The sequence below is a fragment of the Ahaetulla prasina genome, chromosome 2 (assembly GCF_028640845.1).
Source record: "Ahaetulla prasina isolate Xishuangbanna chromosome 2, ASM2864084v1, whole genome shotgun sequence".
NCBI lineage: Eukaryota > Metazoa > Chordata > Lepidosauria > Squamata > Colubridae > Ahaetulla > Ahaetulla prasina.
The window spans coordinates 176,607,988-176,626,357 of NC_080540.1; the positions used below are offsets into that span (position 1 = coordinate 176,607,988).

Sequence of the window (18,370 nt, forward strand, 5' to 3'; positions counted from 1 at the left end):
AGAGTTCCCTTGGTTTTCTGTGACCTTAGAGCAATGAAGCATTTGGGTAAATGACTTGGAAGGAGGGGGAATATCATGGGGCCAATGTGATCAAATACAGAGGCCATTTGAGTGTGAGATATATCAGGCTAGTGGCATTGTTCTAGGTCATCAAGTGACATATCTTGACTTTTTTCCCCTTCACCGGGGTGGGCGTGGCCAGGGTGTGATTCATCAGAGCCCCCCCTTCCCTCTCCCAGGCCATGAGTTTGACATCCCTGGTCTAGGTGATTAAAAGGCTATATAGTTAACTGCAGAAAGCCTCTAAATGGATTTATTTGCCATACTGCATGTTCATAAAGTTGCTTATATTTTCACCAGTTTGGACTCTGAATTCTAACGGGCAATGATTTTTATGAATGTTTTAGCTTGCTCAGGCAAAGAATAGAGCATGTTTGGAGTTCATTTTTCTAAGCAATTTGTTTTGTTTGAGTTCTATCCATCTTGGTTTGTTAGAATTGTAAATGTGGTTTATAAATCTTGGTTTAAATGCAGCTGGAAGAGGGCCGACAAATTGGTGGTGTGGGTTAGAAACACTTTATACAAGAGGAAAATGCTCTCAAGATTTTCTGAGATATGCTGGTCTTTAGGAAACCTTCAGTGGTGTCATGCTGTTTATATTTTCATAATATATAAATAAAATAGAATGCCCATAAGAGATGCAGTGAAAACGCATCATGGCTTCCATACTGCCCTCCCTAAATGTAGGTTGCTGTATTTTATCTCATCTCATGGCAACTGTCAGCCTGTAGGATGTTTTTTCCCATTAAAGGAATCATTACTTTTAAATACAGTTTCTGCAATTAATAGGCTACAGGGAGTGTGCAGATGCTACACAATCTTTTGCTTCAAAGTATTCTTCCTGCTAAGGAAAATGGCTGTGTAGTACCTCACATAAAAATGTTACTAATATATTCTTTCTCTTGTTTGCCATTAATGGTCATCATAGTACTGATATAATCTGAGTCATGCAAACATGACTTTACCTTTAAGATTTTAAATGCTCTGCATACTACAGAGTGTTCAAGACAGGATTGTTAATTTACTAATACAGGTATTAGATTGGACAATGACTTACTGGATCTTGGGGGATGGGGTGAGGCTGGGATTTGCTAGGTTGTTATAATTCATCTTTAAATTTTCCAGAATTAATTCAGCGTTATAATTGGGGGGGGGGGGTTCATCTAGCAGGCAGGGTAATTTGTTCTAGCTAGCAGAACATTTAGAAGCAATATTATAGTATTGTATAGTATTGTATAGTATAGTATACAGGACAATTGATATTTGTATTCTGTAATTTTGCAGTTTAACAAAGTAGAAAAGTCTTTGGAAAAGTCTTATGAATGGCAGAGCAACATATGTATTAATTTGACCTTAAATATGCCTCCTTCCATACAGTAACTTCAAAGTAGGGCAGCTAGGTCATCCTTCAAACCCCACTTTTTATTAGCAATATTATGATATTCTTGTAGTCGAGTATCTACACTTCGTGTAACAATCTCTGCCCTCCTTGACCTCACACTTCAATTATACAATTTTCAACTATACTGACTTTATTCTCAAAATCTTTGATAACAACAATTCAGTGTATTCTCCATTTCCCTTTTTGGATTCCTTTCTGTATGATTGTATGAAAGTAACTTGCTCATCAGCCAAAAAATTACTTTAATGTGCCAAATCTTAAATTACATGTCTTTCAACAAATATCCAACTAACAAGAGCTAGCAAATAAGACAAATACATGTATTCTGAGTATGATGTGTGAATTAACAGAATCTTCGAAGTCTTTACAACCCCACGGATCTCTAACATTTTAGGGTGGACGGAAGATGGCAGCAAACTGAAGAAGAGCAGAGAGTGTACAAGTTTGTTGTGAAGAAGTTTCTTACAATCTGGAGAAAAGGATATAATTGATTAGACATAGGAAAGTGGATAATAATGATGGACTTTATGTTATAACTGAGTTACTGCCTAGGTTGATCTCATAGGTTTTTCAGGTAGGTGGAATCTATATAAAAAAATAAAAGCTCTAGACTGAGCTAGCTCTACTCTGAGCAGTATTTCATTCCCCACTAATTTTGAGTAAGGCAAATGCAATATACTCCAGTATATACTTGACACTCCAGTAGAAATTATGACACAGAAAAATGGGGTAAGTGCTTTAGTTTTTTCTACAGGTAACAACAAAAAGGGTCCCAAATTAGCTTATGATGGCCTTCAATGGTGGACATCTAAGAACAGATGTATATGATCCTTTCTCAGATTTCCCAGGGATATTGCATAGCATAACCTCTGTTGGAGAGCACAGACTTCTAGATTTTGATTTCTAAAGGAGTCGCAAATAACATATGGATGCTCAGGATTCAAGGATATTTGTAATGTTTCATGGAGCTTAACAAATTATATCACTTTTAGCCCAAGATCAAAACTAAAAATAGGACATTGGTAATAGTCCTCAAGTAGAGTCCCCAGTTTTTCTTTTTAAATGGCTGTGCTAGTTAGCAGGCAAACAGAAAGCTGGCTGGTAGCCCAAAGCTTAAGACAGGTCCCCAACCCCCAGGCTGCAGCCCACTACCGGACCATGGCATATTCACAAGCGGGCCATGGTACAATGCACATGCAGGCATGCATATCTCAACTCAGGCAAGTGGCAGGCCTGTCTGTGGCACAGGTGCACGCAGCTCAACTCACGCAAGTGGTGGGCCGGCACATAGCTCAATTTGCAGTCGAGCTGCGTGTGCGTGCATGTGCTCCAGTTCACAACCCCAGTGGCCCGGTTTCCCTCTCCTTCCCCAGCTGGGCCACCAAGCCGCAAAGATTGTGGACCGTTGGTTTAAGACATAGAACATTCTATGGATGATGTTTATAATCAAAACATGCTAGATGTAAAATGTATTCAGTATTAGTGGCTAAAATTCCAGCATAGGAAAGAAGTCACGGGAATGAAGAATGGGGTGTGGAGGAATTTGGAGAAGTGTTCCTGGGTGTGAGGAAAATACTTAGGGCCAGGGTTTATAAGAATCCTTTACCTACAAGCAATATATGCTGTTTACACAAATACTTGCAGAATATAAATTTCAACACATCTATATACATTTATGCAGACATTACCCATACAAATTGTTCAGACTGAATATCTACTTTTTTAGTCTTGTTACATTTACTAGATTATCTCATTTGGCTCAGCATTTTCCAACGGGAAAACAAGGTACAATCCCACCAACTCCCGAAAAGAAGGAATGGACCTAATTTGGTCTTAGTTTAAAATTTTGAAACATGGGGAATGGTGCAATTTTGCTTGTATTAAATGCCTTTTTACCTACTGAATGGTCTCATTGAGGAAGAACAGATTGGCAGTCGTCACACTATCTCAATTTGATGTATTATGAATGAACAATAGGATTCAAATGGTGGCTTATTTCACACTTTTTCCAGTGTTCTTTTTTTAAAAAACCTATGCAATGATTGTTTGCTATAAGCAAATGTCCTATGTTGTTTTGGATAGAGTAAATGCAAAATACAATTTATAGCCTCGAAGTTGGAGTGATAAAAAAATAGGTGAAATAATACAAACATAAAGCATAATCATGAATATAAAATGCAGTACAATTGGACTTTAAAAAAATCTTTCTGAGACAATAGACAGGACACTGTCTGTCAGAAAATCTGAAACTGACACATCAGATAAGAATGTAGTACCTATAGAAGAGCAAGGAAAGCAACTTTTCAGATTGAACCAGCAGAGGGCGCTGAGACACTGAATTTGTTTTGCATTGCAATTTATGCAGTATCCCTTGTACCCTAAACCCTTTCCTAGGTCATCAAGTTATAACATATTTCTCCTTGACTCTTCATTCTTTGTCTCTCCCTAAAAGAAGTGGAACTGGAAGCCCACTCCTCTGATTCCCTTTAAAGCTTTTCAACTCAAGACTTGCCCATCTCATCCACCCCATTTCAGAGTTCAGGAATGCAGGCCTGGAGCTGAGTCACCTAGTCTGAGTGTAAACACGGCCCTAAAGTGGAGTGGCTGCCTTATAGGGGAGAGATTCCAGTGCCCTCCCTCCCTGCTTCCATCAGCCAGGAACAGGCCTGAATAGATCTGGTGCTTCACCTACCCCACCCCCATTCTGGCTTCACACTCCTGTTGCTATCTAAGAGCTGAGGGGGAAAAGCCTACCTCCCTTTTCTGTAAAACTAGGAATTAAGCAATGATGCTCTTGTAAAGGAAGCAGCTCTATGTGTAACTGATAACTAAAGGGCTTTTAACTCCCTTAATTGTGTACTATTTATGGATATTTATTTCTTCCTAGTTTTACTGCATTTTTGAATGCCAGCTAACAGTCTTGGATCTCTAACCCCATCATGCAAGCAAGCAAGAGCAGGAGCACAAGCACAGCTGACTGACTGCCCCACCCTTCCCTTCCAAGTTCCCATTGCTCAACCACCCTTCTTGACCCCAAGGCAACAACCCATCTCATTAATAGGAAGTCTCTTCTATTGATGCTGCAATCTTCCGAGCAAGAAAGAAAGCCATTCAGGGACAAGAGGAGTTGGCAGGCATTCTTACAATACATCTGTCCCTGAAGTCATGCTTGCTTGCTTGCCTTTCTTTTCAGAGCCAGAAGTGCTGCTTCTGTTGGCTTTGATGTAATGCTCTTTCTGCACTAAGGGGAAAGAAATCTTGAAGTCTCGCCAACCCCCCAACTTTATTTCAACAAGACCACCCCGCTGTATACTCCCTCACCCCAGCAGCGCTAGAGAATGGACCCAGAAGTTCCGTCTCGCAAGGCTCCCGTTCTAAGGAAGAGACACCATCTCCCACCCAGCTGGGAATTCTCAAGGACTCTTGGGTCTATCTCCATCCCTCTCTCTCCCAATCTCTCACTCCCCCTACCGCCTCCCGCCCCCAGCTTTCATCCTTGCAAGGCCAGATTCCTGAGGGGCTGAGGTAATGGCTCTGGGTGGGAGGCGGGGGAGTGGGAGGGCCTGGCTGCCCTGCTCACCCCGTTGTTGCTATCATCATCCGGCAATAAGCCAAGCCTGGTCTTCAGCATCCGGCTCTTGGTTCCTCTGGGCCAAAGCCAACGCCCAAGGCCTGCAGGAGACCCAACAACTCTTCAAGCTGCTCAGCAGGCTCTGCGTTAGCAATGAAGCAGAACTGGGGAAAAACGGAGCCTGTTGATGCTCTCCAGCCTATTCCTTTCACTCGGCGGAATCCACTTCCCTTTCTTACAATTGCACTTAAGAAGAGCTGTTGTCAAACTTGCTTTGGCCAACTTGTTGGAGGCCTGTCTGGAGCACCTCCTTTCCTTCACAGTTTTAAGAACCGAAGGGAGAACAGGCCAATGGTAAGCCTCACGGGCAGCAAAACTGTTCCTTTGCTTCAGAATTTTCTATTCAGATGGCTCATGCAAGCTAGCCAAGCTTTACCACTCGCTAAACCAGCATTTATTAATTAACGACATTCTGCCTGCTATACAAGGGCCATCGCTCTCCAGAATCACTACTTTGTCTAGCAGCTGCGTCTTACATTTTTCAGTGGGCCTCCTTGCTCAAGGGCCCTAATTATCCAATTTCCCCCCCAAGGCCAGCACTGCCATTTGTAGCAAAAGCAGCTACATCTGGCAGGGCATATCTTAACTCCAGTAAAGAAAACGCAGGGGCCGAACTCTCAGGGTTGCTGTGAAATTAAAATATGGATGAGAAAAGAGGAAGACCATGAATGCCGGGTTAAACTTCTGGAGAAAAGGTGAACTACAACTGTAACCAGGGTGTAAATAAAATAAGACCATGGCCAGCTTGATGCAAGGAATAGGCAGGACGAAAGAAAGTGTGATTCCTATTGCCTAAGGCAGCAAAATGGCTAGTAAGAGACGGCCCCTCCCACCTTTCAAGTTTGAGGGGAGTCCATTTCCAGCTCTTCTAAGATGAGCTGGCCTTCTTTTGCTCCCAGTTGTTACCAAAGGCTGATGACGAAAACGGAAAGCGTTGCTGTCTGCTCAAATTGAGAACTCAGCTATTGCAGCGTCACTGCAGCTGTAAGTAGAGCTTACAGCCCCTTTTCCAGTCACCTTCAACCCTGATGAACTTTGCTTGAAACTGCAGTGAACTCCCAGCCCATTTGGTTTCTTCGTACAGGCCCAGGCACAAGACCTGTAATGGAAAGCTGGAACCAAACCTCCAATAACGGAGAAAGAAGGTCTTTCAGCCATTTGTAATAGCAGAGGCTGTGGGATGGGGAGTAGGGGGACGGACAGACAGGGAGCAATAGGGGCACACACAAAATGCCCGTTTCCTTCCGTCAGTTGTAGCAGGGTGTGCCCCAGACTTCTCCTTCCCCGCTTTGCCCTCCCACTCCTTGCAATCTACTTCCCTCCAGGGCAAGGGATATTTTTTTTAGCCTTTCAATCTAGACATTCAACCGCAGGTCACCCTTTGTGTGACACGTCTCTTAACAAGAAGCCCTGACATCCTGTCCGGACACGGGGCACAAACGTATTGCTTTTTCCTTTCCTCTCTAACCCTGCGGTTAACGATATTCTCCAGAGTCAGAGAAGGGAAGTATGCAGGGCCTCCAAGGACTGAGACAAACCCAAATGATCACTATATGGCTAGGCTCATAGGGAGATTATTTAACAGCCATGGGGGGGGGGGGGTTTGACCTTCGGCTGGAATTGGCTGGATTTTTTTTCTAGAATCATCTAAACCAGGGGTCTCCAGCACTGCTGGCTGAGGAACTCTGGGAGTTGAAATCCACAAGTCTTAAAGTGGCCAAGGTTGGAGACCACTGATCTAAACCATTGTTTCCCAACCTTGGCAATTCTCAAATGTATGGACTTCCTGTCCCAGAATTCCATAGCTTTCATGGCCCTAGATGAGAATTTTGGGAACTCAAGTTATACGCCTAGAAGTTGCCAAAGTCATATAACCATGATGGCGAACCTATGGCACACGTGCCACTGGTGGCACATGGTGCCATATTGGTGGGCACATGAGCATTGCCCTAGCTCCAGCCCACATCTGCACACCAGCCACCTGATTTTCATAACTTCTGGTCCTACTGGAAGTTGGCAAATGGGCCATTTCCGGCCTCCCAAGGGCCTCCGGGGATGGGAGGCAATTTTTGCTGTCCCCAGGCTCCAAGAAAGGCTCTGGAGCCTGGGGAGGGCGAAAAATGGGCCTACCGTGCCACTGCCACCGTATGCCAAAAGTGGGGGTCGCGCATACATGCATGGGGGGATGGGGCGCATTAAATTATGGGTGTGGGCACGCACACATGCGTGACCCCCGCTTTTGGCACGCGAAGGCAAAAAGGTTAGCCGTTACTGTCATATAACATTGATCTAATGCACCATAATGTCATATTCTGTGGCAGGGAATTTAAAACAGTTAAATTCATTGAAGCAAGCTACTGTTTTCTTTCTGTGGGTTGCTGAGTAGATTACAATGGGCTGGGTTCACACAATGGGATACATCGCATTATCCGAGGGACCGTCTCTTGCCGGTCACATCCACCTGACCCACTAGAGCGGGGAGGCAAGGAATGTTGCAGGTCCCGTCCCCGAAGGAGATACATTTGGCAGGACCCAGAAGAAGGTCTTCTCGATGGTGGCTCCCTCCCTCTGGAACATCATCCCTCCGGAAATTAGACTGGTCCCTACTCTGACACTCTTTTGGAAGGCCCTGAAGACGTGGTTTTGCTAGCAGGCCTGGGGAACACAGAGCGAGATGGAGTCTATTAAATGGCTGGTATGAGTATGTGTTGTGGCCTGGGTGGGTGGGTTATTGTTATTTTTTATTATTTTTATTTCTTTTATATCGTATTTTTATTTCCTGTAGTCTCCGTGAGCAAATAGGTGGCAATATAAATTTTCCAAATAATACATACATACATATATACATACATACATACATACAGTGGGGTGGGATATTAACTAATTTTATAGATCTCATTCTTCCAGGCTGCATTTCCTTAATTCTGCAGCAGAACTACAGATTATTGGCCAAGCAATTTTGTTCTTTGGGGAGTCAAAAATAAGAAGCAAAATTATCCTAACCTTGATATTGAATCCCAGACCAAACTGGCTAAAAAAAAATAAATCTGTTCTTGGTGATACTGCACGTTTGGTCACGAATCCACAGCTCTGAAAGTTGAGGTCGATGTTTTTTTTTTTAATCCAACAAATCCTAAAATGGTCTCACACCTTACACCATGGTTAAAAATCTCAATGGCAGTGTTCACATGCTAAATGAAACCCAAACATATAGCGTATAACATGACTGAACCCAGCCATTTATTCTCATTTAAAAAAAAGAAAAAACTATGAAGGAAGGGAGTTATCAATGGGAGACCATGGGATCATCACCAGGGGCATAGATTAAACAGTACAATTCAGAAAAAAAATGTCAGAAGAAAGCAAGGGCAAATCATTTCCATCGCATGGATGTCTCTATGAGTAACTAGTAACCAGGATCTGAACTCAGCTAAGAGACATCACATTAACTGATTGACCTTAGGTTTGTACATATCTTAAAATGTACCTAATAATAGAGGGTGGGGGAAATTGACAGCCCTTAATCATTCCACAGTGTGCAGTTAGTACCATGCAATGTGATTATGCAAGGGTTACATCACAGACTGCTAGCTGTGTTAAGCTCTTTCAGCATTAGCTGATTGCCCACTGCTTTGCTGTGTTAGCAGTATTAAAGGATCACCACCACTTTACTGAAAACAATAGCAAAATCAATGTTTTAAGTTACACACACACACAAAAAGAACACATGCAATGGTTGGATCTCTACTATGTCCAAAAATGAGAAGCATCTAAAACTGTTTTAAGTTTTTATAATTTTGAAAATCAACTCAGTTGAAACATAGCTATAAGTATTAAATAAAGGGAAATTAAGGAATAACATTTGGAATGAAATACAGGTAGTCCTCAACTTACAACAGTTCGCTTAGGGACCATTCAAAGTTACAACAGCACTTGAAAAAGTGACATGACCTTTTTTCACACTTACAGTCATTGCACTGTCCCCATGGTCATGTGATTTACATTCAGATGCTCGATAACTGACTCATATTTATGACGTTTGTAGTGTCCCTGGGTCATGCGATCCCCTTTTGTGACATTCAGACAAGCAAAGTCAATGGAGAAGCCAGATTCGCTTAATACCCGTGTTACTAATTCAACAACTGCTGTGACTCGCTTAACAAATGTGGCAAGAAAAGTCGGGAAATGGGGCAAAACTCACTTAACAAATTTCTCACTTAGCAACATAAATTTTGGGCTCAATTGTGGTTGTAAGTTGAGGACTACCTGTAGAGAATCCTAATGTCAAATTCAATGAGAGAAGAAACTATGTCTGTGTTGGCATTGATTTTTTTCTGCTAGACGGCAAAAATACAATTTTGATCACTACTGGCCATCTTGTGAGTGGCCATATGGGTGCAGTTATAATATTGCAAACAAGTCAGACAGTTGTAATGCTGTATTTGCAGCCTCCCACCAGGCAATATTCAGCTTTTCCTTCTATCTAGAGTTCCCACTGAAGCCTCAAAACATCTGTTAAAACTCTTATAGAAAAGGACCTTAGATGAAAGGTGAGACATAAATCTAATATACATCTGGAGGCATGAAGAGAACCTGTTTGGTCTGGTAGAACTGGAAGATAGTGAGTTCTAGTTCTGCTTTAGGTATGAAAGCCAGCCGAGTGACTTTGAGCCGGTCAAAGGAGGAGAAAGGTGTATTAGTTATGTTAGCTACCTTGAGGTATTTATCAAAATAATAAAGGTGAGAAATAAATACATACAGAGAAAAATTGAGAAAATTGAGAAAAGTTTCTGCCATCTGACAACGGGAGCCACATTCTTTTGTTGGCAGCTAACATTCAACCCTACAGCAAAAAGAAAAAAGAAAAAAAAACCAAAGTAGATGGAATTATTTTGACTATTACTTTTTTGCAGAAGTAGCTGGAACCCATCAGTTCTGGGTTGGTGGAAAGCAGAAATCCACAGAAGAAATAGCAGGAAGGAATAGGAAATTAAAAGTGAAAAGCAGTAACTGCAGCATCTTTGACTTGGCATTAAGGTAAGTACTGCAATTGCCTCGTGGGGGGGAAAAAAACAACAAAAAAGGTTTTTTTGGCTTCACATATTTCATTAAGTCATGGGTTTTTTGGATAAATCCCAACTGATTAGCTTCCACTTTTCTCTGGTCTACTGGCTTTTCTTCCTGATCCTGCCCCAGAAAGCAGTTCCTGAAACAAAGCACTAATGAACAAGTCCCTCGGCCTCAAAATAGTGATTCACTCTTGTGTTACATATTGGCAATCCAGAAAAAAATACTGCATATTGATATCAGCAAACTACACTAGCAGGCCAGCAAGCGACAGAATTGTGCATGCTTGTTGTGGCTATTCTTTTGCGTTGTTCATATGCTTTCCACTTTATTAATTTTGATTACTTTGTGATTAAGCAAGATGAGATCAAGATCCACAGCAGAATATCAAGGCAAATCTCACCCCCTAACCACACCCTTTACTTTGTGTAAATTGTGGACTCTGGAGGCCTTGAAGGCTTGGCCACAATTCTGTGCACTTGGTTGGTTAGTTAATTTTAGGTCATTCTCTTTCTATGGAGATTCTTCTCTAATTTCTTCCACACACCTTAAAAGGCTGTAGGTTTGGGGCGAAAACTACTGGCAGTGTTCCCTCTGCTAGGGTGAACACCCTTGGCAGTTTCTCAGGAAGTTAAGGCCATCCCTGCAGAGCCTTGAGAGTTGATTGGCTCCCCCCTCCCCAAGCATTTTAAGTTAGAGATCTGTGTGCATAGGAAGAAAGTTGAGTGATACTATCTGAATATGATCCATCAGCCCTTATTTGCTCTCCTCTCCTCTTAGTGTCCTATTCCATGGAGCTGTCAAGTACATAAACTATGCCTTTGGCCCAGCCCAGGCAAATAAAGTACCTGCTAGCATGCCACAATGTGAAATAATGACAGGCTGACACAATTGCACTACGGTTATAAACTTTCTACCTCTTTTCCGTTCAGGTCACAATATACTACCTCCAGTCACCACCCCAGATTATTAGAAGGGGTGTGGAGGGCTGGGATGTTTCCCTTCATAGTTCTGAATGTTAACCTAAAATTCCTCATTTAACATTCCTTGTTTTTCCTCTCACTGCCAAAATGGAGCCCTTCCTCATTTTAGTGAAAAATACAACGTATGAATCTGGGAGAAGTCCTATTCATGTATTTCTTGAGGCTCTGATGTATAGAGGTGATGCAGCAGAACAGCCTGATTGGCATCCTCAGTGAGATGGAAACTGGTCTCAGGTAGATGCTAAGATGTCTCCAAGTCCTCATTTAGAAATGTCAAGCTGGCAGCCTTGCTCTAATGTCTACCCTAGGTCTAATGCAGGGGTGAAATTCAGCAAGTTCTGACAGGTACTGGAGAACCAATAACGGAAATTTTGAGTAGTTCGGAGAACCGGCAAATACCACCTCTGGCTGGCCCCAGAGTGGGATGGGAATGGAGATTTTGCAATATCCTTCGCCCAGGAGTGGGGAGGGAATGGGGATTTTGCAATATCCTTCCCCTGCCACGCCCACCAAGCCACACCACGCCCATCAAGCCACGCTCACCAAGCCACACCATGCCCACCAAGCCACACCCACAGAACCGGTAGTAAAAAAAAAATTGGATTTCACCACTGGTCTAATGTCTTCACTGTCATTGCCATCTATACTAGAAGAACGTATGAGGGGATTTCAGGGGGATATGGATGATCAAGGCACAGTTTAGCAATAGCACTTAGACGTATATATAGCTTCCTAGTGCTTTATGGCCCTCTCGGAGTCAGCATATTTGCCCCAACAATCTGGGACCCTATTTTATCAACCTTGAAAGGATGGAGTTACCTTGAGCCGGGGAGAATCAATGTTTGATGTTTATGCTCACCACTGTGAAAAACAGAAGTTTTTCAGTCACTGCAGCGCCATTAAATTCTTTGCTGCTTTTACCCGAAACTAAAAGAAGCAATTATCTTTAAATTATTTCTCCAAATAATTTCAAAGAGAAAGCAATTTGGGGGTAGAACATCACTTATGGGGCAGAAATACCTGAACTGGGTGTCCATCTTCCAAATGCAGCCTCCTCTCTCTCCCTTCCTCCTTTGTGGCCATCTTTTCCATTCTCAAACTGGCTGTGACATAAAGAAAAGCTTAAGGGTAGCTTAAGCTAAAGGACTTGGATAAGCCATCCCAAAGTGATTTATGTAGGCAATAACGTGGGACTACAGTAAAGTCTGCCAATGTAACCCTAAAATATTCTTCAAGCCATTCCCAGCGTGCAAATATGGTCATGCTGGTAATGGCAAAGAATGTTACCAATCACACTGTGTGCCATTTACGCTCTTGCATGCCTACATTCCTTTAAACTGACTGGTGAGCTATGAAGCCTTCAGTTGGATTTGCAGATTATAGTCTGAGATTCAGAACCCCATTTAACTATACAATTCTTGGCAGCCTTGGGGCAAGTAACTCTGGCTCAGTTACTTTGTCTCTGATATCCATATTAACATATTGCCACTACAAGTAGTCCTCAACTTACAACTGCTATTGGGACCGGAATATCCATTGCTAGCTAGTTGATCATTAAGTGAATCATGCCTGATTTTAATTTGCTGCTATTGTTAAGCAAACGGTGGCATTTATTAAGCGAATCACATAGTCACTGAGCAAATCCAGCTCTTCTCGTTGACTATGCTTGCTGGAAGTTGGCTGGGAAAGTCACAAATGATGATTATGTGACTCCAGGACCCAGTAACCATTGTAAATCCATGCTGGTTGCCAAATTACATGACCAGAAGGACACTGCAATGGTCATAAGTATGAGGACTGGTAGTAAGTTACTTTTTTCTGTGCTGTCATAACTTCAAACTGCCATTAAATGAATGGCTGTAAGTGAAGGACTGCCTTTGTAACTTGTCCGCTTTCTCTATTTTATTTAATGGTCAGAGATTAGACGTGGATCAGATGCAGAGGGTTATAAGGATTTCAGACAGAAACCCCAGAACGCCTCAACCAGCCAGTGCAGTGCAGGGAGTAGTGGCTTAGATGGACTAATGGTTTCATTTTGTATGAAATCATTGGTTCCTGTGATTCAATATAGAACATTATACCTATGACCTTATCAATTAGATAAAGCTTTTCTCAACTGGATTTTCTTCAGGTTCCCTTCCAAACTTTTGACTATGTTGATTGAGAATCATGACAGTTGACTCCTGAATTCTGGGGCTGGAAGTCAGCATATAAGCTATGTGAAGAAATAATTCTGCCTGGCTGAAGGGAAAAGGTCACTAATAAAGTCATAGATCTCACTCAGCAACAGTGACTTCTCGGGGCTTTGTAGGATGGCCATAGTGATAAGAACTGCTTCGCCAACAGGTTAGCGTTAGTCAATTCTGCCCAGCGGGGAAAGCAGTTACCAAAACCTCTCTTTAATATTGATGGAACAGGCTTGCACAACAGCTGTGTAGTTGGATGGAGGCTTTAAAGACACCTTCCAAATTGCTCGAATGGGTCCTTGAACTGCTGTTGCCGTTCTGAAGATTCCATGTTAATTCCATGTAAATGAAATAGCTGTCCTAGGAATCACTCAAGATTCCTAAGGGGCAGTGGTAGAACTTCCTCTTGCTTCTTCCTATGGCCTTTGCTGCATATGTGTGATTAGTCATTCAGGTGTGGAGTGACGGGGAAGAGAACACCAGTAAGTGCCGCAAAGGAATGGCAATGTTGTTGGCTGCAATGGATCATGGCCAGCAGCATCCAATTTTTCTGTGCCTCTGTGCTCTGCTTGTGACCTTTCACCTAGGCCAAAGTAGAGTTTGAACCCTGTTCCCATGTCTCCCAAATAAATACAGGTAGTCGTCACAATTGGCAACTCTATATAGCTAAGTTCCCCAGTCACTTAACAGAAGATAACATCATCATAACAGACCTATGCCACTTCCCATTCAGTCATTAAGCAAGAGATCATGTGACCACAACTTGCAATTTTACTTTTGCATTCTCCATGAATTCTGCTGGTTGCGAAGCAAATACGTGGCCATGGGACACTGTGACAGTTGTAAATGCAAGGACTGGTTGCAAACATTATTATAACTCTGAATTAAATGAGTTAAATGTGAGAATTGGTAAGCTAGGACTACCTGTAAGTTCGCCCAAAAAATAGCAATCTGCCAGCAAGAGGCTGTGATAACCAGCCCCAAGATGTGGCCTGTGTAGCACCCCAAATGGCATGAGAATTTTTTTTTTAAATGACATCAATCACTGGTAATCAATAGATAATACAGCCAGAAAGAAGCAGTGGAAAACTGGAAAATATATTTATTAAGACGTATCAATAAACACTTGGCAGAATCTATCACTCTCTCCTACTTTAAATCTGATTGAGTTAAAGTACCGGTAAATGTTTAAATTAACTGTTCTTGTATTAGTGTATTTTTAAAGACAGGACTACCGTTCTTCCAGAAGAGCAATACAGTTGTGCCTTTAAGGAACCTGGGTAATATTGAGAGACATATTATACAGGCAACTGGGTGTCTGGTCTCTCAGGTAGCATGGAGCTAACATGGCCATGGAGAGCAGTGGATATCTAGCAGAAAGAAAGGGAACATACTTGCAGCAGCCTAAAATGGCAAGGCAGATCCCAGCTACTGACTGCATCATCTCCAGCATCATTAATGAGCTGTTGTAGTTCATTAATATGGTGTGATATGTCAGAAGATGAGGGGCAACACTACTTTAAAATAGGAACAGGTAAATATGGATTTTAACTGATTCTGTAGTAACTGAGGACGAGGGATATATGTCTTCTAAAAAAAGTTAGAGATACTCTTTTTGCCATGGTTAATGGGATGTCAGGATCAGGGGTGAAATTCAATTTTTCCCCTACTAGTTCTGTAGGTGTGGCTTGGTGGGCATGGCAGGGGAAGGATACTGCAAAATCCCCATTCCCTTCCCTCCTGGGGGAAGGATACTGCAAAATCTCCATTCCCACCCCACTTTGGGGCCAACCAGAGGTGGTATTTGCTGGTTCTCTGAACTACTCAAAATTTCTCCTACTGGTTCTCCAGAACTTGTTAGAACCTGCTGGATTTCACCCCGGTCAGGATGAGCCACAGATAACTAGATAACTTAATGGGATGACCTTATCCTGCCACTAATATTGAAATAAGATTCAGATATCAGTCAGTCACCTTCCATGTTGGATACTTCTTTTTATGTATAAGAAAGCTTCGTTTTATTGTTCACCTCCAGTGGCAAAATCGATGGAATTTCAAATGGGAATGGCAGATTGGAAACTTGACACGTGGTGTGAGCACAGTCTATTAGAATTGAGTGGATTTATTACATATTCAGTTAGGAAGCTGCCTCATTCAGAACCAGATCATGGGTTTCTCTAGTCCATTGTTTCTCAACCTTGGTCACTTGAAGATGGGTGGACTTCAACTCCCAGAATTCCTCAAATAGCTTGGCTGGCTGGAGAATTCTGGGAGTTGAAGTCTACCCATCTTCAAGTGACCAAGGCTGGGAAACACTGCTCTAGCCTAATACAGGTGCTGTAGGAGGTTTTTTTTGCAGATGCCCAGAAGATAGAATATACATTTAATGAATAAATAAAAGCTGTGCACCTAAATTGTAATCTGAAAACACCCATATAGAAATACCAACTAGTGTGCATACATACATAATACTCTCTGGCAATGGCATAAACTCAAGCATGCTGACTTAAGGATATGCATGCTCAACTGTGTATGTATGGTAAGGCTAGTTTTACCTTTTAACATGCAATGGCTGTTTTTCTGATATCAATATTGTTGCCTTATTTGGTACAAACAGTATTAAAACCAACAGAGGTTCTGTGCCAAGCCTTTATCAACCAAGACAGCACTCAACAGCTCCGGTTATGGTTGCCTCAGTGGCAACTTATCATCCATCATGCAACTCCATTTCCTGTTACTTATTTCTGGTCTCCAAATTTTTACTCTGGGTTCCACATTTCTCATCTGTCGGTCTTCTCACCCCCTTCCTGTGCAAGTGAGTCATCCCAAGGCAAGAATATTGGGGACATCATGATTAGGTCAAAGAATTCTTGAGTTCATACTGGGCAAGTTGGGCAATCAAGCTGTAACTCTTGCCCTTGTCAGGGTCAATGGGTCACGCTGGGGAGATTATAAACTTTTCCAATATTTAGATCAAGGTCTACAGTTTGGAGCCTTCTCATCCAAGATATCTGGGTGCTTGATGTAGAAAACTTCATCCTATTCATGAACATGGGGCTGGTCCATGTCCGCAGAGCAGTTGTCCCATGCAAGCTTGGTTGAAATGAAGGGAGCTAGTCTGTTTAAGACCTGACCAGTTCCTTGCAGTTCCTGCCCCAGGATCTGAACTTTTCTGCCTTTCAGGAGCATTCAGAAAACCATAAACTAGAGGTGGCCATCTTACCTGGTTTCACCTTTGCTATCCGCTACCATCCCTTGTATCCCCAGTTCCTGTGGAGTCTATCCTGGGTGGAGCTGCGGTTAATTTATTGACCTGTCCCGTCTCTGATTGGAGTTGGCGCCCCCTGGAAGGATTGTCGCAACTCCCCGCCCCTCATTACTTCGGATCAGGGGCCGCACCTCTACGGGAGAGAGGTTTTCTACCCCGGATTTGTCTTGCTCTGAGCTCATCCCGGGGGCGGCGTCTGTCTCCCTCCTCCCTGCGACTCCCTCCATTTGTTGCCGTCGCCCCCTCCCTGCTCTCTCTTTCCTCCCGCCGACTCTGCTCTTTACCAATTAAGGCTTGCTGAGCCGCCCGCCCGGCCGGTGTCCTCCCGCCACCCCCCATCGCTCGGCCATTCCGTGCCGAACTCCGGCCCGAGACGTACCGTCCGTCCGTCCGCTCCTCCATCCGTCCGTGGCGGCAGGGCAGACGGCTACGCCACAATCCCTGAGGATCCGTCGGTCCGAAGAGGTGAGGAGGGACCACGGGAGGGAGGACGGGGAAGGGCGGAGGGACTGGGGATCGCCGCCGCAAGGTTGGGGATGTAGCAAGGCAGACGGCGCGGGAAAAGGAAGCGGAGCAGGGATGGACGGAGGAGGGCGAGAAGCAGAATGGGAAGGGAAGCGCAGGGGCGAGAGAGGCAGGGACTGGATGGCGGAGCGAAGGGAAAGGATAGGGGGAACGCGGGCCGGCCAGAAAACAGACGGAATCGAAACGGAGCAGGAGAGTTTGAAGAAGGGGAAGGGAAGGAATGGTAATGAGGGGGCAGTGGAGTAACTAGCATCTCTAGGCACAGAGGATGCGGGAGTTCTGGGAAGAGTGAATGTGGGAATGTGGGAAGAGGGGATAGAAGCTATTCCAGCTTCTAAGTGAAAGTTGAGAGATTGGAACTATATTGCCTCTCTTCCTTGACACTCTGCCCGCAGTTGTATGGTCTCTACTGGAGAGAGCAGGATCCCAGAACTTTATATGAATGCACATTGGCGGATGTCTTTCCACTCTTTATGGGCAAATGTAAGCATTGGAAAGCGTTCATTCAAGACCATGGCAATGTAAAAGTTCTTGCACATACTGTTCTGTCTGTACCATTTTGCCAAGGGGCTAGAAAACCACATCACACATAAGTCAGGACTTGTGGTCAAACCCACATATTGAGTCTCCTGCTGAATGTGGTAGTATGTCACAATTGCCATAGCCACTTGACAGGAAGATATGGTTAATCAGGTGATTAAGCACACATTCCCTGATAAATCAAAGATTCTCTTCTCCTCATAGATAGCCAGCCTGGAGCTGTATGTGTATCTGTTTAGAAAAATAAGTCAGGAAGACTAGCTGGGAGTTTGGGAGCCTGTAATTGTTGTAATGCGGTTGCAAGATTGCTCTCTGAATTAGTAGCTGAGAATATTGTTCAACAGACAAAGTTAGCAATCGGCAGAGGAGGTTACAATTTCTATCCCGCTGGATAAGCATGGCTTTGAAATCAGACAAAGCTAAGAGATGTGGATACTGAACAAGTAAAATGAAAATAGCTGCCCCACCACTATCACCATAGCCTTAGGTTGGATGCCATCTGTCAAGAAACTCTTCTCCCAAAATTCAGTTGACACTTTAGTCCTGTCCATTTGAGCTTGCAGAGAATTCCCTAAAGGATTGTGTCTTCCTGGGTCAGTACTGTCTATTGCTTATCTTCACTGCCATTGATGGAACCCTTAGGTTTTCCAGATAGGAGAAATAAATACTTAGAACAGTTTTTAATCATTCTAGACTAAAAAAGGAGTG

The 18,370-nt window shown here is 43.2% G+C and overlaps 1 protein-coding gene across 5 annotated transcripts in view; it reads left to right on the forward strand.

Annotated features, from left to right (window-relative positions):
* Nucleotides 1–16,872: 16,872 nt before the first annotated feature.
* The window catches only part of FLNA (filamin A), an 88,957-nt gene continuing 87,459 nt past the window's right edge, over nt 16,873–18,370 (forward strand). For all 5 annotated transcript variants that reach the window (XM_058166491.1, XM_058166493.1, XM_058166492.1 and 2 more), the window contains exon 1: nt 16,873–17,062. The gene's annotated coding sequence lies outside the window, so the exon portion shown is untranslated. The remainder of the gene's footprint in view (nt 17,063–18,370) is intronic.